Source organism: Thamnophis elegans, chromosome Z (assembly GCF_009769535.1).
Source record: "Thamnophis elegans isolate rThaEle1 chromosome Z, rThaEle1.pri, whole genome shotgun sequence".
In the NCBI taxonomy this organism is placed as follows: Eukaryota; Metazoa; Chordata; class Lepidosauria; order Squamata; family Colubridae; genus Thamnophis; species Thamnophis elegans.
Window position 1 is genome coordinate 53,551,868 of NC_045558.1, and position 22,613 is coordinate 53,574,480.

The 22,613-nt window shown below is 45.2% G+C and overlaps 1 protein-coding gene across 2 annotated transcripts in view; it reads right to left on the reverse strand.

Annotated features, from left to right (window-relative positions):
* The window catches only part of ZNRF2 (zinc and ring finger 2), an 88,336-nt gene that overhangs the window by 20,851 nt on the left and 44,872 nt on the right, over positions 1-22,613 (reverse strand). The window lies entirely within an intron of this gene.

The following is a 22,613-nucleotide window of genomic DNA, read 5'->3' on the forward strand; positions in this document are numbered from 1 at the left end:
AACACTAAATCAGGTGTGTGATCCTTATTCCTAGTCAGGCCCTGGATGGCCTGGGACAGGCCCATGCTAGTCATGATTTCCATGAAATCTTGGCCTACCTCTGCCCGTCCCCAGCCATGGCAGGTTGAAATCCCCCAGAGCTATAAGCTTGGAGAACTCCACCACCATCCCTGTAGTGAGGTCCAGGAGCCTGGATAAGGAAGCTGCAATGCAGCAGGGAGGCTGGTATAGCAGCAGCAATCCCACCTGATCCCTTGAGCCCCACCTAAAGAAAAGGTCTCACGGCCGAGCACTTGTGGAGCAGTGCTCCTGAAGGCTGCTAGAGATTCTCTGAAAAATACCACATCCTCTCCCCAGCCCTGAAGTGTAGACTGGTGCCATGCTCGATAACCCACTGGGCACATTTCTAACTCTTCTATTAAAATTAGAGGTAATTTTACTCTTTTGTATTTTATCTATTGGTTCATCTTACATTAGTATAGTTTCTTCTCATAATAGCTGATCTAGACTTGCAACAATAGAGAGGATGAGAAAACATAGTTACCATTGTTTGCAGAATTATAACAGTATGGGTAGTCTTCAACTTACAACAGTTCACTTAGTGATCGTGCAAAGTTACAACAGCAGTGAAAAAGTAACTTATCATTTTTTATACATATACAGTTGCAGTATCTCCATGGTCACATGATTGACATTCAGATGCTTGGCAACTGGTTCATATTTATGATGGTTGCAGTGTCTTTTGCAACCTTTTGACAAGCAAAGTCAATGGGAAAGCCAGATTCACTTAACAATGGAGTTACTAACTTAACAACTATAGTGATTCACTTAACAAATGTGATAAGAAAAGTCGTAGAATAGGGTAAAAATCATTTAACAAATTTCTAACTTAGCAACATAAATTTTGGGTTCAGTTGTGGTCATAAGTCAGACTTTTTTTATACCTGTACAAGAGAAAGGGGAGAACAGGAATAGAATTTAGGTTGAATTGATTACCTGAACAGTCGTTCTCTGGACGCTCTGAGGAGAGTCCAAGCGTGGGTTAACACAACCTATCTGCCCTTGGACTGAGTTATATTTTTCTTGACCACGCCTCCCTTTACCTCCCTATATTCAGTTTAAAAACGAAGATACAACTGTACAGGGAATGTTCACAGACAATAAACAAAGTCTCGTAACCTTGCAAGGAAGAAACCCCCTGGGTGGGTTTGGACTCTCCTCGCAGTGCCCAGAGAACGGTCTTTCTCCAGTGCGCTGCTTGGAGAGTCCAAGCATGGGATGTGCCCAAGCTATTGTGTCCCAGGGTGGGTAGAGACCAGAGCCTCCTGAATCTCAGTGACCCTCTGCAGAATTATTCTTCTGAAGGAGGCTTCGGCTGATGCAAAGGTGTTTATTTTGTAGTTTTTGATAAAGGCAGTGGGAGAGGCCCACGTGGCCACCCTGCAAATGTCCAGAATGGATGCCTGTGTCGCCCATGCCGCCAAAGTAGCCGCGTTCCTGGTTGAATGTGCGGTCACCCGGTCCGGAGCAGTCTTGCCTTGATGTTTGTACGCCAACTTGATGCAGATGCGCAGCCAACGGCCTATGGTGTGGGATGAAGCTTTGCGGCCCAGCAATCCAGGAAGGAATGACACGAAGAAGGATTTGGAGTGCCAAAACTCCTTAGTCCTCTTTACGTAAATATGTATGGCACGTCTCACGTCCAGTTTATGCCAGTCACGCTCCCTAGGGTGAGAAGGCTTAGGACAAAAGTTAGGCAGAATTATTTCCTGGGCTCTATGAAAATGAGTGTTGACCTTAGGAATAAATGAGGGGTCAAGTCTCAATATAACCCTGTCAGTGTGAACTACGCACAGGTCCGCCCCCACGAAATTGCTTCCGAAAGGAATGCTGCTGCTGTCTGTTATGGGACCCAAAGGAATTCCTGTCCTGATTCCTATCTCCCCCTTGATTGAAAGACCTCTGGTATGAGGAGGATGTGGACGCTTAAGCAGTATCCTGATTCCTAAAGGATTGTTTACGAAAGGAACCAGAACCCTTATGCTCGTTCCTCTTCAGGGTGGCCGGGAGATCCTGCGCTTATCTTTAGTCTCAATGACAAATTTATCCAAGGTCTCCCCGAATAACTGACCACCCTTGAATGGGGCGGAAGCTAGCTTCTATTTGGCCTTCATATCCGCCTGCCAGTGACGGAGCCACAGGAGGTGGCGAGATGTAATGTTGGACGCCAGAGCCCTGGAAGCAAACTTCACTGCATTCAGTGGCCGTAATGATCTTGCTAAGATTGTGACGCCACCTAGAGCCCCAGGAAGGTGGCTGGACCTGAGCTATCTCAGCCAGAGCAGGGATGCTCTGGTGAAAAGGGATGCCGAGGTGGATGCCCTAATGGCCCAGGCAGCCGCCATGTGTGTTTTATGGCACACCTTCTCTGACCTCTTATCTTCGTTTTTTTAGGCCTTCCAGAAGGTCAGCAGGTAAGTTCGAATTTGAAGTCAAGGACACCACTGGAGCATCCACCTCAGGTAATTTTAAGATATACTCCATTCTCCCTTCCATGGAAAAAGGGATTTATCCTCTCCGCTGGGATTGGTCAAGATGCCGGGCTGGACCTATTGTCTTTGGCTAATGTCCATAAAGAGATCTGGGACAGGAATAAGCTCCTGAGTGGGAGCCATTTCCTTGAATAGCCCCTGCTTGGGATCCTTGGAGGAAGAAGTTGGAGCAGAATCAAGTTTGGGGGTAGAACCTAGTTCGGTAGCTGCCTTGGCCTTGTGAAGTATAGATTTAAACAAGGACGGCTTAAATAGGCTGGTAAAGGCCGGCTTGCCTGGAGGGAGATCTTCGTCCTCCGACAATTCGACCCCTCAGCCTCCTCCGAAATGGAATCCTCCGTAGTTACCGAGGTGGTAGGTGAGGCCAGGGCTTTGGTACAGTGGCTGCAGGAGAATGCTTGGCCTTGGAGGAACTAGACTTGTGAGATCCTCTCTGTTTAATGCCCTCCACTATGCCCTGGCAAATGGCTAGGGAGATAACCTCCCTCATCTCAGCGGATAATGCAGGGCCTTTATTCTGCCTCGAGCGATGCCTGCTGGAAGGTAGACAACTTTGGTGCCTGCCTGAGGTGCCCCCCCCTCCGCGGGCAGCATGCCCTGGAAAGGCTCCATTTCTTCTCTAAGAGAAGAACTGGGTGACTCTGGGTATCCCCAAGAGGCATCCGGAGATGGCTCCGTGGAATCTCCCTCCCCCATGGATTAGGACCCATTGTCCTGAATGGAGGGGGATTCTCCAGCGCCACTTTTGATAGATGGGACCCCAGGTGAAACATCTTGATCTGGAGGAGAATGGGGTCTATGGGAATGCGGGGCCTTTTCCTCCACGGGCTTATGCTGCTGGGAACCCCCTCTGGTCTTATCAACGGACACTGAGGACTCCGGGGAGGACTTTCTGTTGGTGCCCCTGCTCCCTTCCCCCCCCTTAGGTGGGGGATCTATCCTACTGCGTTTGTTGGAGGTCCTGCTCCTCCTGTGCCTCCACACAGTCGTCAGCCATGCTGCCCGTAGGCCTCGGATGGTAATAAGTCTTGGCTCTTGACTGGACTTGCAGTAGGTGGGCACCAGAAGCTGGCCAGCCGGCTCAAGTGCGCCCGCAGATCTTCAAGGAAAGAGAGGGCCGTCTGACGGACAGATCCCTTCCCCCAACCACCCTCGGGTCCCCGAGTATTGATAGATAGAGAGCAGGGCTAGCCGGCGCCCCGGACTAGGCCCCGCACCTCCCGGTGGTAATCTGCGGCTGAGAGGAAATGCTCACTATCTTTGAGCATTTAGCTTCCACATGCGGCTGCCTCACCAGTCGGAGTGAATAAAATGGCGGCCGCTGCGTGCGCAGCCACCACCCACCAAAACCGTCAGCCAACAAGGAGAAAGCGTGCAAATCCGGCCGAAAATGGCCACCGTCGTTGCCGGGCAAATTAGAAGCACTGCCGAGGCCACTAAGATCGTGCTCGTCGACATGGCTGGAGAATTCAGCGATTGGGGGAATTACGGAGCCGGGAAGCCTTCCGCCCTCACCCTTGCTCGCCAGCAGCTGCTGGGCAAGCAACTCACGTGTTCCGCACCGCTTGCGACCAGCGGGGAAGAAAACGGCCTGGAAACCTCTCAGCAATCAAGTATCGTAAGTGGTACTTATCCAGAAATTTTTCAGAACTTCAAGTGGTCAAATTATAATTGGGGAAACCAGTCTATCTGCACTTGGACTGGTCCTCATGGGCGGACTGAGTTTTTAAACTGAATATAGGGAGGCAATGGGAGGTGTGGTCAAGAAAAATATCACTCAGTCCAAGGGCAGATAGGCTGTGGACGCTTGGACTCTCCAAGCAGTGCACTGGAGAAACATCATTTACTGTAATGTGCTAATTTGAAATAACAATATCTCCAGCTTGTTGGTTCCTTGGTGAATTAATTCTTTCACAAAATATTTTAATATTTTCACTGTATCGCAATCACAAGCTAATTAAATTACCATAACATTTGAAGAAAAATGAAGTGAAAAAGCTTTGTCCAACATAGTAGTAAACATAATGTGAGAAATCCAGATCACCTTCAGTTGATAAAACACTGTAAACATTTACATCTCATTACACATTATTCTAATTTACTTCCTTATAAGGATACATTCACACTTTACTATGCCTGCTGAAATAAGGATAGACCATATAAACACATGCATATTAACCCATTTCTCCCAAACTCTTTTACATGTAACAGTGTGGAATTTAATACATAGAAGACATAAATAAAACTACAATTTATGCAGTTACGTAGGTAGTTCTCTACCTACAACCATTTGTTCAAAATTATGAGTGCTGAATGAAGGAATATTTGACTTGTATTTGAAGTTACTGTAACCTCCGGATAAAATATTAGGCACCAGGCAATCTACCTGTCCTTATAACCAACTGCAGGAATGCTGAAGCTGACACTTATTGTTCTTCCCTGCTGTGTGCCCTGCCAGGTACCGGAGAATTTGACTCTGCTCCCTGCCCTAGCATATCTTTTCCAATTACTTCTTCCAAATATAAACTTTTCTACAAAGATCAGCTCATATTTTCCTGAAAACAAGGGAAAACTGGAAGCAGGCGCCATTCTCACAATCTCTCAGTAGGGCATGATTTTTCAAATCATGGAAACATTTGGAAAAATGTACACTTCAGAGATTGAAAGAATAGCAGTCATTTCCAGAATGGTCTGAGGGGGGTGGACTGTCTTTGTAGGAAGGCTATGCATTACATCGGATGGGGACTTTTTCAATAAAGTGATCTTTGCAAGAGGTAAGTGGTGCAAGGAGTGATGGGATGGGGAGGCAACCCAAGGCTGTGGAATCTGGCAGGGCAGGAAGTAATAGTGCCTCAGGGGGTATGGAAAGCTCTGAGATGCCAGGCATAGGCCACATATGGGAGCTGGGGGGAATGCTTCAGGGCAGGCCCAGGCCTACAGCTGGGTCTCTCCTGCCTCAAGGCAGTCCACTCTCTCTTAACAATGCTGCATAGGACTGTGGTTGTTGCATGAGGCAATTGTGTGAGCACCACACTTAATAACCACAACACTACTGTAATTCTGAGCTTTACTGTGATCATAACCCGAGGACTACCTGTAAACTCTATTCAGCAAGACAAACCAATGTCAGTTCATTGATTAAGATGGTTTCTACTATAGTAAACTTTCTTACTATATAAATCTAATAAAATAATCATGTGAAACTCACATTAATGTTCCTAAAGAACATGCCATGCAGTAACATTAGTACAAGTTCCCTTTCAACATTGCTAATTTCCAGATATTTTGATTTCTGGAAACTCTATAATAGAAGTAAATACTAGTTAGTGAATTTTGTATTAGGTGACCTTAATAATACAAGTACTCTTTAATTATCACTAGTACATCTTGTATAACAAAATAATATAAATATTTATTAATATTTCACATGTGTAATGCAAGACACAGCTACTAATAAACAAAGGTTATGTTGTACTCTGGATAATTTTACATATATATTGCTTAACAGATTGACTATCAGTCTGTACATTGAAGTCAGAATTTCAATCACAATCCTGTCTACTCCTCTGCATATAATTATAGAAAAAAGCCTAGAAAAAAACAGGTGCAGAAAAAAAACTAATGCAAAAAAATTGAAGCAAATTGAACTTACTATAGCAGCCAGATCATTGCCTATTCTCAAGGAAGAAAAGAAAATAGTAGCATTTGCTAACTACCACAGCTAACCATGCTCTTAACTTTTGACCTGGTCTTGCTTAGCTCAACCTCAAATGTCAGCTGCTGGTGTTACTTATTAGCCAAATAGTTAAATTCTGTTTACCATTAAAGTGAGACATTCTGAATAGCTAGGTGTATTAGGAGTTTCTGTAGATCATTTTATCAAGCCTTGAAGTGTCTGTTTCATTCACCTCAAATTGCAAAATAAATCCACAGTTTTCTACTAAAATGCCTGTAATGTCAAGACGGCATAAAAAACAAGTACCAAAACCAATCAAAACAAAATCTGTCTCCCCAAAAACATTTAATGAAAGCACCCAAATGAAATAACCCCACCTGTCTAGACTGTAGAACGGGGTCCTCAATCCCTGGTCTGTGGACTACTGCTGGGTTATAGTATAACAGCAACAGGGCTGTGCAAACAAGCAAAGCCCCATCCATGGGATGCAGGCAGCATACAAAACCACTTCCCCTTCAATTAGCAGAAAAACCTTTCTCCATGGGAACGGTCCCTGATGCCTCAAAGGTTGAGGGCTACTGATCTGGAATATCAAGAATGAACTGACTTATTTCAACACCATAGAAAATGATTAATGTAAAATGCTTCACAAGTATAGACAAGTAATTTTCTATTTAAAATGACAATTGAGCCAGTAATTTCTATCAGTAAGTGACCTAGCCTTAAAGCTCAATCACATTGCTTAGCAATGGCAATCCCTGTAGTCCCAGTGGCTATCAATAACTGAATCCCATGGTTGTTAGGCAAGATAACTTCCTGTTAGCTTCCCTCAACCAAGTCAGTGTGGACGCTAGCAGGAAGTTGTAGTCCCAGGTCTGCAGGGAGGTATGGATAGGGGAGACAACAACAGGTAGAAGGGGATATGGGGGACAGTTGAGGAAAGTATATGAGAGGTGCTGCAAGACCCAGGTGCCAAGGGATGTCAGGTAGGTTGGAGAGAGTGCACAACAGACACTGCATGAGGAAGCTTTGGGGGTACATGTGAGTGGTGTGAGGAAAGTGAACAAGGATAGATGAAATATATCATGTAATGTGGGGACAGTACATGGGTACAACAAAGTGCCTGACATTCCATGCAAGTCAGGGAGGGTGTGTGACAGGATATGTGAGACACTGTGTGGATTAAGGGCGCACAAGGATATGTGCAGGAAGTGCCACACGGGTTGCGAATGGTGCAAGAGTGGCCAGCCAAGGATGAGCACAAAGGGGTTGGAGAAGGGTACAGGGATGGGAGAAATTTATCCCAGTAACATTTCAACTCTCCTCCCAGCTTCCCCTTTGACTTTATGGGGAATCCAGCATAGAAGGTTGCAAATGATGACCATGTGATTGTGGAACTTTTGACAACTACTGTATATACTCGAGTATAAGCCTAGTTTTTCAGCCCACTTTTTGGGCTGAAAAAAGCCGCCTCGGCTTATACTCGAGTCAGTGAAAAATTTGCCCGAAATGGAGGAGAAAAAGGGGCGGGGCCATGCCGCTGGGTGACACTCGTGAATGGCCCAGTGCCCCTGTGAGTTTCCCCTCCCTCTGTGTCAGTTTGCTGCGCAGCGCGCACCGCACCATCCCCCCTCCTCACGTTCTAATGTAATGCAGGGCTGTCTTACGATTCCCCTTCCTCCCCCTCCTGCCGCTCTGCAACGATGTCCCACCTCCTCCTTGTTATGGCAAGCAGCCACATAGCGATGTCCCACCTCCTCTGGTACAGTGATCCAATGATAGGAATCACTGTGCCGTGTGTCATAGGAGGCGGGACATCGCTCCCGCGGCTGCACGGGACATCATCATCACAGCGGGACATCAGCATCATGAGGTGAGTGAAGTATTTCATTGAATACACCGCTAGTTTACTGTTTTTCTTTGAAATAAATATTCAAAAACATTATTGGTATCTATTTTTATTTTTGAAATTTACCGGTAGCTGCTGCATTTCCCACCCTAGGCTTATACTCGAGTCAATAACTTTTCCAGTTTTTTGTGGTAAAATTAGGTGCCTCGGCTTATATTCGGGTCGGCCTATACTCGAGTATATACGGTAGTTGTAAGAGTGAATGGGTTGCCAAGCACTCAGATCATGATCTAATGATTCCAGGGGTGTTGGGCATGGGGTTGTTGTGGCTCATGTGGTTAGGACACTGAGTCAGAAAACTATTGAGAGGTTGATAGCTTGGGAATTGTAAACCTGAGAAGAGCAGTATGACTAAATGAATTCCTTTCAACTTGTACCAGCAATTTCCACCCTAACAATTTGAAAGAATTTTTTTAACTCATTTTTTACTCATTTTATTGAGATTTATTGTAAATGCAAGTAGATAAATACCATGTTTCCCTGAAAATAATGCCCAATTAGAAAATAAGCCCTAGCATAGTTTTTTTTTAACCCGCACCTAATATAAACTCTATCCCCAAAATAAGCCCCAGTTAAAATTTTCAGTTTTGGTGGTGGACTTGGGCATGGCCAGTACAGGAAGTGGCGAGCATGCACAGGGGGGATTAATTTAATGCTTTTAATTTACAAAAGGAAACCTGATTACTAATACTCCTTTTCCTTCTCTTTTTTCTTGGCCTCACTTTTTTCCTTCTCCTTTTCCTTGTCATTTTTCCTCTCCGTCTTCCTCTCCTCCTTCTCTGTTGGAATCTTCTTGTTGATGAGCTTGTACAGCGCTGCTACTGAATGGATCAGGTGAGGCAGGAGACGGGGATGGCACCTGTGTGCTCTGCCTCTGGCATCCAACATTGTCCTCCAGCATTCCTTAGCTTTGCCCATCTAAGCTTGTTTGCTCCAAAGCTCTGTCTGTTGCTGCGTCAAAAAGCCAACTTGACGAGAGGGGATTTATTTTTCTGCAAACAATTTAAGGAGGCTGTGCTGAGTCCACTCAGGGCAGCAAATTGCTGCAGCGCTACCACTGAACAGATTAGATGAGGCATAGGGCGGGGTACACCACACCGCAGCCCCTGCACACTTGGGCCCCACCATCCAATGCCATCCACCAGCGCTGTTCGTACCAGTAAATTAAAAGCATTAAATTAAGCTCCATCTGTGCACTTCCTGCCTCCTGTGATGGCTACCCCCACCTGCAAAACTGACAGCAGGGTAAGGTGATAGTGGTGGCACGGCAGTGTTAATGGCAGGAGTCTTGGCTACTGCCACAACAACAAGCAGTGGAACTGGAGCAGTGGCAGGAGGCGCCCCACTGGCTGCCACCGCCGAGTAAGATGGGGAAGGGGCTGCTTCCACCAGCATCAGGACTCTGCAGGCCCCCCACCCCAACAGTATCCTTGGCCTGCATGGAGATGGGCAGCCTTGTGGTGTGCGAGGAGGGCTGCATCTGCAGGAAGGATGGTGAGAGGCAGTGGTTTCCTTCCTGGTGGGGATGACCAGCCAGCACTCTGCAGAGCAGTTTGCCTGTGTGCCCCGCTCCGCATTCCACCCCAGAAGCGAGATCAAAACTATGGCTTCTCTCCGGAAGTATGAAGCGTCTTGGTGGGCAGAAGGGTGTGACTTTTCACCCAGCTTGTTCTGCCTTTCTGCTTGCTTTTTCCTTATGGACCTTTTCCCACACCCTGCCCATTTGCTCTTACTTTTTCCACAAAGAAGGCAGTGAGTACATGAGGCTACAATGTGGTGTCTGCCCCACGCTCTACCTTGCCTTGCAGGACATCCTGTGCAGCCATCTGTGTGAAAAAAATAATACCTCACCCAAAAATAAGCCCTACAAAGTCTTTTGTAGCAAAAATGTAAGACCCTCCGCGCGGCCCATTTTTTGCTAGCAAAGTGCTGCTGAAGGCCAGCGAGAGTGAAAATGAGGTGGGGGTTATGCCTTCCCTCGTGCCCCATTTTGCCTGGTAAAGTGCTGCATGAGATCCCTTCTCCTGTCCCCATGGAGAACTACAATGCTGACCCAGCCCTTGAAGAAATCCAGTTTGACATCCCTGTTTTAAACCATTCTAATCCAGTTTCTATCCTACATTCTACTCTTGATTTTCTTGAACCCAAGAAAATCTGCAAAAAATGATGAGTATACTTAAAAATTCTAAATCAAAACATTTTATACCATTCAAAATAAACTGAATTTTGTTTAATGGAAAAGTCTTTTTACTTACGTTGCATGGTATATCATGTTCTTTGTCATTTTCTTACAATCTTTTCAACATGAAAATATTAAGATTTAAAAAAATAAAATAACAGTAAATTATTGCAAGCCAGTTTTGTATAATGGTTAAGACACCAATCTAAAAACAAGAAGACTGTGTGTTCTAATTCTGCCTTAGGCACAAAGCCAAATAGGGGAATTGGGCCAGTTAGTCTCTGTCAGCCTTAGAAAGGAGGCAAATTACCCAATGAAGAAACACCAGAAAATGTTGCAAATAAAAATGCTGAATTTGTCCAGTTAGTTGGTAGAAGTCAAGATCAAGTTAAACACACATTCATTCATGCATACATATGCATACACATGCAAACAATGAAAAATCTAACATTACATACAAATGTAGTAAAACCTATTTTGAAATTTTGCTTAACTGAGTGCAAATATGATATTGAGCAGTATATATTACATGACCCACACATCAGTTTTTGAAACCAATAAAAATGCTAAAGATATATAACATTAAACCAGCATATCAAAACAGTCCATTTGTAATATATTTTCTAAATTTGAAAATAAAATGAAACTTCATATAGTCAATGAACAACAATGCATTTAATGATTGTTGACATTGCAGCATCTCCATAATCATATGATTAAAATTCAGATATTTGACAAAGATCTCCTATTTATGATGGTTGCAGTGATGTAGGAACACGTGATTATCTTTTGTGATCTTCTAACAAGTGAAGTCAATTGAAAGCCGGATTAATATCTGTGTTACTTACTTAACAACTGAAGTGATGTACTTAACAACAACAAAAAGTCCTAAAATGGGATAAAGTTCACTTAACAGTCTCACCTGGCAACAGAAATTTTGCCCTCAATTATGGCTGTAAGTTGAGGACTACCTATACCACAAGTGTCAAACTCGTGGTGTCATGTTTTGCAATGTTTTTCCCATTCGCAGAGCTGGGTTGGGCATGCATCCGGCCTGTGGGCCATCAGGTTGACACATCTAACCTAATACTATGAAATTATCAGTTATTTAAAGTTTAAAGTTTTTTTAAAAAATGGAAATATTTTCATTTAAATTTACAATAAGATTTCTACTTTAAAAAGTTCAAAATAATTAAATACACAATTATCAACAGAGTGAAAATTGGAAAATTTCATTTCATTTCCTTTCCTTTATTTGTATGCCGCCCTTTTCCCTGGGGGGACTCAGGGCGGCTCACAATTCAAAAAGGGAGGGGGGGAAAGACAAACAGTATTCCAATATGGAAACAATACAACATATTAAAAGAGAGCACAACAGTCACACAATTCGGGTGGGGTTGGAATCTTAACCCCAGGCCAGCCGGGACAGCCAGATCTTCAAAGCGGCGCGGAAGGATTGGAGGGTGGTGAGGGTCCGAATCTCCACGGGGAGTTCGTTCCAGAGGGTCGGAGCAGCCACCGAGAAGGCTCTCCTCCGGGTAGTTGCCAATTTGCACTGGCTAGTAGATGGAATTGATAATTTCAATGAGTAGAAAAGATCAAATTACCATACCAAACCAAGTAACCCTCCAGAATAAACAAAAAATAAATAAATAAAACAAAGAGAAAAGGGCATTTGGGAATATATAAAATTGTACTGTAAAGAAAATTCAAAATTTAAAACATAATTAATCTGTCTATCCCCTCAAATTTGTACTTTTGTGGGTAATCTTTTAAGAAATATTTTGGCTATCTTAAGATGTAGAATAGATTTTAATAACAATACTTAATATTCAATTCTTCAAAAATTCTACTTCAAAAATTTGTGGCAAAATGTTCTATTGTAAAATTTGGTAGAAATTAGTATCACAACATTAAAGTAATTATTACATAATGTCTGTTCTAAGGATTTTCCCCAATTTCAAATTGACTTTGGACTTTCTATTTTACAATAATGGTAATATTTTCAATTTGAGCATGTTATAATTTAGCAATATGGACCATATGCTTTGGTCATCTTAAACAGTGGTCCCCAACCTTTTTATCGCCGCGGACCAGTCAGCCTTTGATAATTTTACCGTGGCCCGCTGAGCGCGCGCAGGGGTGGGGGGGCGTTGTTCCCTCTCTTCCCTGGAGCCTTTGCGCACGGCCCAGGAGCTTTTGCGCACGGCCCAGGAGCCTTTGCGCTGCAGCAAATATCAGAAGCCCAAAGCAGCATATATAAGTCTAATAAATAAATATTGTGCCATTTTTTCCTGCAACAACAGTGAGATTGGTTCATCTGAGAGCAAATGACCAAAATTACCCAGTGGACTTTTAGGTAAGGGACACCATTGACGGGGGGGGGGGGGGGGATGTTTGATTTAAAAAAATTGTTTCACTTAACAAATGTGGCAAGAAAAATTGTAAAATGGGGCAAAACTCAATCAATTTCTCACTTAACAACATACATTTTGGGCTCAATTGTGGTCGTGCATTGAGGACTACCTGCACTTACCTTCAGTGTTACTTCATTCTACTGTAGCATTAAATTTCATATAGAACAAGCTTGTTCTTTCAGAATTGTGGAATTGTTATATAACTGTCTACCTTTAGAAAAGTTTCTCTTGAGTTAAACTCAGCTCCTATAATTTTATTGATGTGTCGTAATTTTCTTAGCAGTAGTATGAAAATTGTCATTGTTGCTTTTGGACAATTTTTAATATTTTACTATTAAATATACAGTACTGAGATTCCCAGGTGGGTTCCCCTCCAATTATTAGCCAGGTTCAACCCTGCTCATTTTGAGAGCAGGCAAAAACAGCCAGGTTACATCCCTACAAATTGAAAGCTCTCTCTCTCTCTCTCTCTCCCCTCCCTTCCTGTCTCTCTGTCACTCTGTGTGTATGTGTGTGTGTGTGTCTATCTCTCACTCACTCACTTAATCACACACTCTGTGTGTGTCTGTCTCTCCCTCCCTCTCTATCACTCTATCCCTCTCCCCTCCCTTCCTCTCTCTGTCACTCTGTGTGTATATGTATGTGTGTGTGTCTATCTGTTTCTCACTCACTCACTCACTCACTCACTCACTCACTCTGTGTGTGCATCTCTCTCTGTGTCTCTGTCTGTCTGTTTTTCTGTCTGTCTCTCCCTCCTTCCCAACCTGCAGATGGGCTCCGGACCAGTGGAGCCTCTTCCTTCTTTTTAACCAGGTGATCTTTATTAAGGCATAAAAATGAGCCTTAATTAGAGGCTCAACAAAAGAAGCTGGAAAGAGATAATGAGATAATGGAGCCAAGAAGCTGAAACCTGGAACTGGAGAAAAACCTTTTCTATCCCCTTACCAGCCCATTCGGGAAGACGATCCCTCCCCCCGTGGATGGGTTCTAGACCAGCGGAGCCTCCCTGGACATCACAGCAGCAGCAGCCCCAAGTGTGCCGATCTCGGCGTTTTTCACATCGGGGCGTGCTGCAAGAGGGAGGGAGTGAAGACCGGGGATTCAGTAGAAAGGAAAGCAACTTCAGAGCTACGGCTGGCTTCCCACTGACCTCCCCCCCCCTCCGAGTTCCTGACAGATCAAATTATTTCAGCAACAGCTTCCCCCACCATGGCGCCCAGCCTCCCCCTCGTACGTCACCTCCGCTCCGTTCTCCAGCAAGCCTCATGGGGCTTTTTGCCTTTAGGAATAAGAATGTTTAAAAGACTTTTTTTTTTAATTTGAAAAAAAGATGATGCAGGTTCTGAAAGAGTGAATCTCCGTCGCACTGCTATGCTTTTTCTTCCTCCAAATAATGGTCACTGCTTATTGTAGCGAGTCAGCCTCCTAACTTCAGTCCAGGCTCTGCAACTACCTTCTCTCCCCACCCCCCCAAACCCACAGAAACAGGAGGGAATCGGTCATTATCATTAGCACTCTCTCCCACGCCTGGCCTCCCCTTCGGAGGTAAGGGGCGGGGAAGAGCAGATCTCCCGGGGACACAAATATTCCCCAAGTGCCACCACCCGCTTCTCGTAGCTCCCCCCACAAAAAACAGGAGAGGAGTGAAATAATGCTACGCTTTGGAAACGTGGATCTCCAATGCTAGGGCCATGCCAGGAGCTTCGGGGGTTCCCTCCAGGCTACCTGCACAGCCAGCAGCCGCATCCACAGGCTCCGTGGAGAAAGGCAGGCCATGGGAAAGGGGAGCAAGTGCGCTCCCTGGCTCCCCGCTCCAATCTCGCCCGCCCAGTTCCCAGACCCTCTCTTTGGAAAGAGTTCTCCAGCAGCCTCTGGCGAGGTGTTTTCCCCGCCCCACTCGGGCGCAAAGCAAATAAAGCAAATAAAATATAAAATGCTGGTTTACCTTTCTCTGCTGCTTCTCTCCCTGGCTGGAGCCAAGAGGAGATCCCTGTCCTAGTCTTCCTGCTGCCCTCGTGGCATGGGCAAAACGGACGGTACTTTGTCCCTTCTGTCTCCCCGTTGCTCAGAAAAGCAACTCCGGGAAGGTCCTTTGGTGGCAGCCCCCGGCCGCTGCAGCGATCATGGCCCCCGGCCGCTGCGCGGCCCGGTGCCAGGTACTCCACGGCCCGGCACCGGTCCGCGGACCGGGGGTTGGGGACCACTGATCTTAAAGACCAAATGGTAGATGCTTCCTTACTTGACAAAATCCATAAGAGAATTTAAACTATAAGATGTTTTAAATCAAAAGATCAATAATGTTTTTAAACTCAACGTTTAAGGGATATTTCAAATTTGGACTAAAGAAATGGAATCTTCAATAATAGCTGATCAATTGATTCACATCCTTAAAAAATATAAAATGGTATCTAGCCCAATAAAGCTACTACTTTTCCATTTTATATAAAAACATTCAGCCAAAAATATTATTATAACTATAAAAACAAGTATACAAACTTCTACTGAAATTTTATTTAAGTAGTCCAGAAAACATTTGATACAATAATTATTCAGTTTCAAAACATTATGAGGTAAGATTTAATAAAGTTCCAAATTTTACAATAAAGGAGAACATACATTATTTAATATCTTGAAGTTAAGCAAATGGTTTGTCTAGCTCATTAATAGCACTAAAGAATTTGAAGTCAGTGATTTTTTCCACTTTGATATTTATGTCTTGGCTATTCTTGCAATGAATTGATGAATCAAAATGGAAGAATTTAGAATAAACTATTAACTAATGAATCCTTAAGATGATTACATACTTCAAATGTGCAGAATAATCAATCTCATAGGGCATGAGATGAAAGTTGATGTGATTCAAGACAATATTAAGTTCTTGGTTGTTGTGTACACAATTCGATATGCATTTTTTTACATCTACTTTTTATCAGAATACTCAAATATTGTGGCAAAAACATACATACACATAAACACACTGCTAAAATGATTATTTCCAAGATATGCATTATAATTTGTTTTAAGCAAATAATCCTAGAGTTTTAAATTGACAAACCTCAATTTGTATGTTGCCATATTTGTCCATTAAACTGAAAGTAGGTGTTGAGACAGAATCGAAGATGTCCGTAATTCTGAGAACGTATATTTTAATCATTTCTTAGTTACCTTGGTGAGTAATTTTCAAAGACTAATCATGATTCTTGAAAACAAAAATCTAATATAGAAGCAACTGAAGATAAAATTAGTTGAAATAAATAAAGTATCAGATAATTCAACATAAAGCTTAGATACAGGTGAAACTCGAAAAATTAGAATATCGTGCAAAAGTTCATTTATTTCAGTAATGCAACTTAAAAGGTGAAACTAATATATGAAATAGACTCATTACATGCAAAGCAAGATAGTTCAAGCCATGATTTGTCATAATTGCAATGATTATGGCTTACAGCTCATGAATACCCCAAATCCACAATCTCACAAAATTAGATTACATGCAATCAATAAAACAAGGATTGTACATAGAACAATATTGGACCTCTGAAAAGTATAAACATGTACTCAATATTTGGTTTGGGCCCCTTTTGCAGCAATTACTGCCTCAATGTGGCGTGGCATGGAAGCTATCAGCCTGTGGCACTGCTGAGGTGTTATGGAAGACCAGGATGCTTCAATAGCGGCATTCAGCTCTTCTGCATTGTTCGGTCTCATGTCTCTCGTCTTTCACTTGGCAATGCCCCATAGATTCTCTATGGGGTTCAGGTCAGGTGAGTTTGCTGGCCAATCAAGCACAACAATCCCATGGTCATTGAACCAGGTTTTGGTGCTTTTGGAAGTGTGGGCAGGTGCCAAGTCCTTCTGGAAAATGAAGTCAGCATCCCCATAAAGCTCGTCTGCGGAAGGAAGCATGAAGTGCTCCAAAATGGGTGTTGGTCCTTACCTGACACACTCATTTTCTGGTAGAGTAGAGACAGCAGCCAGACTGGGTATGCTCCGTCCATTAACCAATTGGACTGAGTCTACATTTATGGTGTTATTGGGTCCTTGTGGCTCCTTCCCAGTTTCAGACGAAGGAAAACTGTAGACTCAAGTGAGAATTGTGAGCAAAAAGTGAAAGTCTATAGTCACTGTATCTCTCTCTCTCCTCCGCACAAGGAATCCCCTCGTGTGACCCATACCAGAGCGGGGCTGGCTGCTGTCTCTACCAGAAAATGAACGTATCAGGTAAGGACCAACACCCATTTTCCTGTTATCGTCGGGACAGCAGCCAAACTGGGACGTACCAACGACTGGGCTGTCCACTAGAGTGGGAAATTGTAAAAAAGGTCCGTTAGGGCACAAGCACTTGTTGCAGCACCCTGCACCCAAAAGTCGTGTCAGCTGATGCATACTTGTCTAACTTGTAATGACATATGAAGACTGTGAGAGATGCCCAGTTGGCCGCCCGGCAAACTTCTTCCAAGGTGGCTTGAGTGGACCAAGCCACAGATGTTGCAGTGCTGCATGTAGAGTGAGCTGTAATGTTTGCAGGGACTTGTATGGATTGAAGTTCATAAGATAGTTTAATACAGGCTCTTATCCAGTGCCCCAGATTAGACGATGAAGCCTTAGTACCCAAGGAGGCCTGGCGAAAGGAGATGAAGAGAGCTTCCGAGTGGTGGAACAATGCAGTGCGGTCGATGTAGATCTTGAGGGCACGATATATGTCCAGAGTGTGCTACTTGCGCTCCCTCTCGTGATGGGGAGATGGACAGAAATCAAGTAAGGTCAATTCCTAACCTCGGTGGAAACAGCTATTGACCTTCGGTATGAATGTCGGGTCTACTCTTAAGACAACTCGGTCTGGATGGAACACACACAAGTCATGCCTGACTGAAAGAGCAGCCAAATCAGAAATATATCTGGCTGAGGTTACAGCCACCAAAAACAGCGTTTTGAAGGACAACAGTTTCAAAGAAGTGGATCTCATAGGTTCAAAGGGCGCAGAAGTCAAAGCCTCTAGGACACAAGGTAAGTCCCAAGTCAGATATCTATGTATGGCAGGGGGACACAGGTTGGACGCTCCATGGAGAAATCTCTGGATCAAGGGGTGAAAAGGTAGATGTTCAGATGCCAGGCCTTACAGAACAGAGGCCAGAGCAGCCACCTGTCGGTGTAGCATGTTAGGGGTAAGTCCCTGATCAAGTCCCCTTTGCAGGAAGTCCAATATCTGTGGAATGGATGCCCTAAGTGGGTCAACAGTCTGGTTGGAACACCACAGAGCAAACGTACGCCACGTGGCGTCATAAATGCGGTTAGTAGAGCTTCTGCGTGATGTCTGAATGGTAGCAATGGCGTTGAGGGAAATGTTATCGGCTGTTAAGGCTTGCCACTCAATCGCCATGCGGTTAATTGCAGCCACTGGGACTCGGGATGACAAACTGACCCTTTGGTGTAGAGACAGGAGAGACCATGGGACGTGCCATGGGATAGAGATTGACAGAGTCACTAGGTCGGCATATCAAGGCCGGTGTGGCCAATTTGGCGCTAGCAGCAACAGTTCTGTCTCATGCTCCAGCATTTTTTGAATTACCCTCTGAATGAGGGGAAGGGGAGGAAATGCATACACTGCACACTCTGGGCCACTGGCATCTGAGAGCGTCTACTCCTTCTGCCATGGGGTTCATGAACCTCAAATAATACCTGGGTACCTGGTTGTTGTCTGCCATCGCGAACAGGTCTAGGACTGGGATTCCGAACGGTAGAGTCAGTCGATGGAAGAAGTTCGGATGGATGCTCCGCTCCGCCTGATCTATTGTTGTCCGGCTCAGCCAGTCTGCTGGGACATTGGAGATCCCTGAGATGTATTCTGCCCTGTGAGATGACAGGTGACATTCCGTCCACTGGCACAACAGGTTGGACTCTTGCATCAGGGACCAGGAACGAGTTCCACCCTGTCTGTTTATGTGTGCCTTGGTCATGGTATTGTCCATGAGGACTAATATGTGTCGGGCCTGAATTCTATGGTGGAAGTGTCTGAGGGTGAGGCAAACTGCCTGCAATTCTAGTCAATTTATGCTGTTTTGGCTCTCTTCGAGGGACCACTGACCCTGAGCCACTAGGTCCTGCATGTGTGCCCTCCATCCTGTCAGACCTGCATCACGGCTCCCTGAACAAGGTCCCTTGCAAAATTGCTGGGGACTGCCACTGAGGGAGTGTAATACCTGTCTGGGAAGGGGGGCCCTGAGAGGAGAGCTGCCCCTGTTGGCCTTTTGATGTGGAAGCATGAACTATTGAAGGCTCCTGCTGTGAAACCTGGCCCACGGGACAATCCCAAAGCAGGATACCATCTTGCCCAAGACTTGGGAGAGAAGAAGAAGGGATGCCTTGCGTAGATGTAGCATCTTCCTGACAAGTTCCCTCACACTGAGAATGCGATCGTTGGATAGGAACACTCTCTCCGCCATGGTGTCGATAGACCCCAAGATGGAGAAGGCGAGTGCTGGGAATGAGGTGACTCTTTTTGAGATTCACCCTGAACCCGTGATTCTGCAAGGTGTGAATGGTGAGGGCGAGATCTCTTTCTGCCTGAACCGGAGACCTGGACAACAAGAGGGTGTCATCCAGCTAACAGAGAATCCGAACTGGGGATAACCTGATGTAGGTGGCCAGTGCTGCCAATACTTTTGTGAATACCCTGGGGGCAGAGGATAGACCAAACGGAAGAGCTCAGTACTGGAAGTGCCTCCACCCATAGGAGAAGCGGAGATATTTTCGGTGGTCTATGAAGATTGGGATATGAAGGTAAGCTTCAGTCAAGTCTACTGACGTGAGGAAGTCGTCTTTCCTGACGGCCTGGAGGATGGTGTGCAGAGAATGCATTTTGAACCGCCGATAGACAATGTGGCAATTCAATGTTTTTAGATCTAAAATTGCTCTCCATCCCCCGGAATTATTCGGTACCACAAACAGGCGGGAATAAAAACCCTGCCCTTCCTGATGGGGAGGAACCAGTTGAATGGCCTGGATCTCCAACAGGTGCTGAATGGCCTGTTCCATCAGTGCCCTCTCGCGAAGACACTGAGAGACCGGGCATGGCACGAAGTGTTCCTGGGGGATGGAGAGGAATTCTAGCATGAGACCAAATCTGACAGTTTTGAGTACCCAATTGTCTGTTGTGGTCTCCTCCCAGCAGTGGGCAAAGAATGCCCGGCAGCCTCTGATCGGAAGAAAGTTCAGATAGTCATTTCCTACGTGAAAAATGGCGGTTGCCTCCTCCACAGTAAGATTTCTTGGAGGGGAAACGCTGTGTTTCTATTGGACCTGTCCTGGTGAGATCCCTATCTTGGAGTGTAGGATTGGCGTTGTGGACAGGGGAAGGAAGGTCCCCCGTCCACCTGTCGAAAGGGTGACCTCCTATAGAAGGGAGTGGGCTGACTGTCCTGTTTCTTGTAGATAGATGAAAGGACCTTGTGCTTGTCTTTAGATTCCGTGAGGTACGGGTCTAAGGGAATACCAAATAATTGGGTGGCACTGAATAGGGAGGCTGCTAGGTGCCACTTGGTATGGACATCCGCCTGCCATGGCTTGAGCCAAAGCAGACGTCTGGCCATGACCGAAGAGGCCATGGCTTAGAAGCTAATTAGCAGCGTTAAGGAAAGAATTAGCCGCAAATTCAACCACTGCCCTGATCTTGTTGAGATCCCTATGTGATGCACTCCTGAACCTGTTCAATCCAAACCAGGGCCGCCCTGGAGAAAAAGGAAGTGGCCGTAGAGACCCTAACAGCCCAGGCCCCAGTCTGATAATTGGGAACTCTTTTTCCACCGTGGGTTTGGTGACTGGGGTACTAGGACCCTCAGTTGAAGCCGGTTCTGCTGGTTTATTCTGTGAAGTAAAAGCTGAAGCAGAAGATGGTAAGTTAGCATCTTTAGTGGCCTTAAGTAGAAGGGACTTGAAACGATCAGTTTTGAATAATCGGGTAAAGGCAGGGACATCTGAGGTGACCACTTCATCATCAGACAGGTCTGAATCCCGCAGGTTATCTTGCTCTCTGTCAATTGAGGCCTGAGAAGTAGAGGCAGAGGAATCAGGTTGCTGAGCCGCAGCAGAAAATGTATGCTTATGGCCATGTGATGGACCAGGTTGGGGTTGCTGTTGTAGGCCAGCAGCCATGACCTGTTTAATGGTTTCAGCAATGATGGTTGCCATATCAGCAGGAGAGGTGTACATGGTGTGGGGGACCCCAGAGCCATGTGTAACCAGGAGGGAAGCCTGTTCAAAGGTGTGTTCCCTATTGAGAGTGACATCGAAGAAATTGCCTCTGTTGTCAGGTTCCATCGAAGACGAGGACTCCAAAGAAGACAATTCCCCTTCTGAATAGCTGGGGGAGGAGTGTCAGGGCCCATGGGAGGCAGGACAGGTGGAGCTGGAGATGCCACTTGGTGATCCTTGGAGGGAAGGAGGGAGGGCTGGGCAGTTAGACTATGTTGTTGTTTTTGGGTCTTCTGAAATTCTTTTTCAAGCGCCTTCTGCCTACGCTCTTCTGTCCTGGTAGTCGCTTTAGAGACCTTGGGTTTACTCTTTGGGTTTACTTGCCTCTTCCTGCTGCTCTTTACCCCTGATGGCCCTGCCTCCTCTAGTCCTGCATTGGTATCCATAGCTGGATCAGCCACTTCCCCAAACAAAAATCAACACCCCAATAAGATAGGCAACGGTCTCATCCGTTTGCTGGCCAGGCGCTCCTGATCCAGTCCACCTGGGGTGATCCCGCATTTCTGGGCACTCCCAACGGCTGCTGTAGAGTTAGCGCCTTTTTTAAAGTGTCCAAAATGGCTGACTTTTTTTCTCTGAGGCTTTTCCGAGCCGCAAAATGGCCACTGATATTAAGTATGGCCAGGCGATCTGCAGAATGGCCACCGGACTCACCTGGAACCGCTGTGCGTGAAATGGCCAGTCTCACGTCCCTCCGAGTGCCCAGAATAAAGGAGCACCGCGGGGAAACAGCCGTAGAGCCGTAGCTCGTGAGCTGGCCGATCTGATTGTAAGGCAGGCTTCTTAAGTGAACTCGTGGCCGCAGGCAATCAGATGGCTGAGGAGAGGTAGCCAGAGATCAGTTTCGAATTTCCTTCCAATTTGTAGAATAAAGGATTATTTAAGGAACCAATTTAAAGGAACCACAAAGTTTTTTGGAAAAATTCACCAATTAAAGATATAATTAAATAATTTCGAGGAGAGATCAATTCTCACAGCCAGTCCAGGTTGGACTGAGTCTGAAACTGGGGAGGAGCCACAAGGGCCCGATTACATCATAAGTGTAGACTCAGTCCGATTGGAATATGACATTTGAAGCCCATGTCCAGGATCCGTCTGTGTGTGGTAGCTCTTGCTGCACTGACTCCAGCTTCAGTCCACTCCTTGTGAAAGTCCCCAACACTTTTGAATGGCCTTTTCCTGACAATCCTCTCCAGGCTGCAGTTATCCCTGCTGCTTGTGCACCTTTTTCTTCCACACTTTTCCCTTCCATATAATTTTCTATTAATGTGCTTTGATACAGCACTTTGGGAACATCCAACTTTTTTTGCAATTACCTTTTGAGGCTTTCCCTCTTTATAGAGGGTGTCTGCACAACTGTCAGGTCAGCAGTCTTTCTCATGATTGTAATTCCTACTGAACTAGACTGAGAGACCATTTAAAGGCTCAGGAACCCTTTGCAGGTGTTATGGCTTAATTAGCTGATTAGAATGGGACACTTTGAGCCTAGAATATTGCACCTTTTCACAATATTCTAATTTTCTGAGATTGTGGATTTGGGGTTTTCATGAGCTGTAAGCCATAATCATCACAATTATGACAAATCACAGTTTGAACTATCTTGCTTTGCATGTAATGAGTTTATCTCATA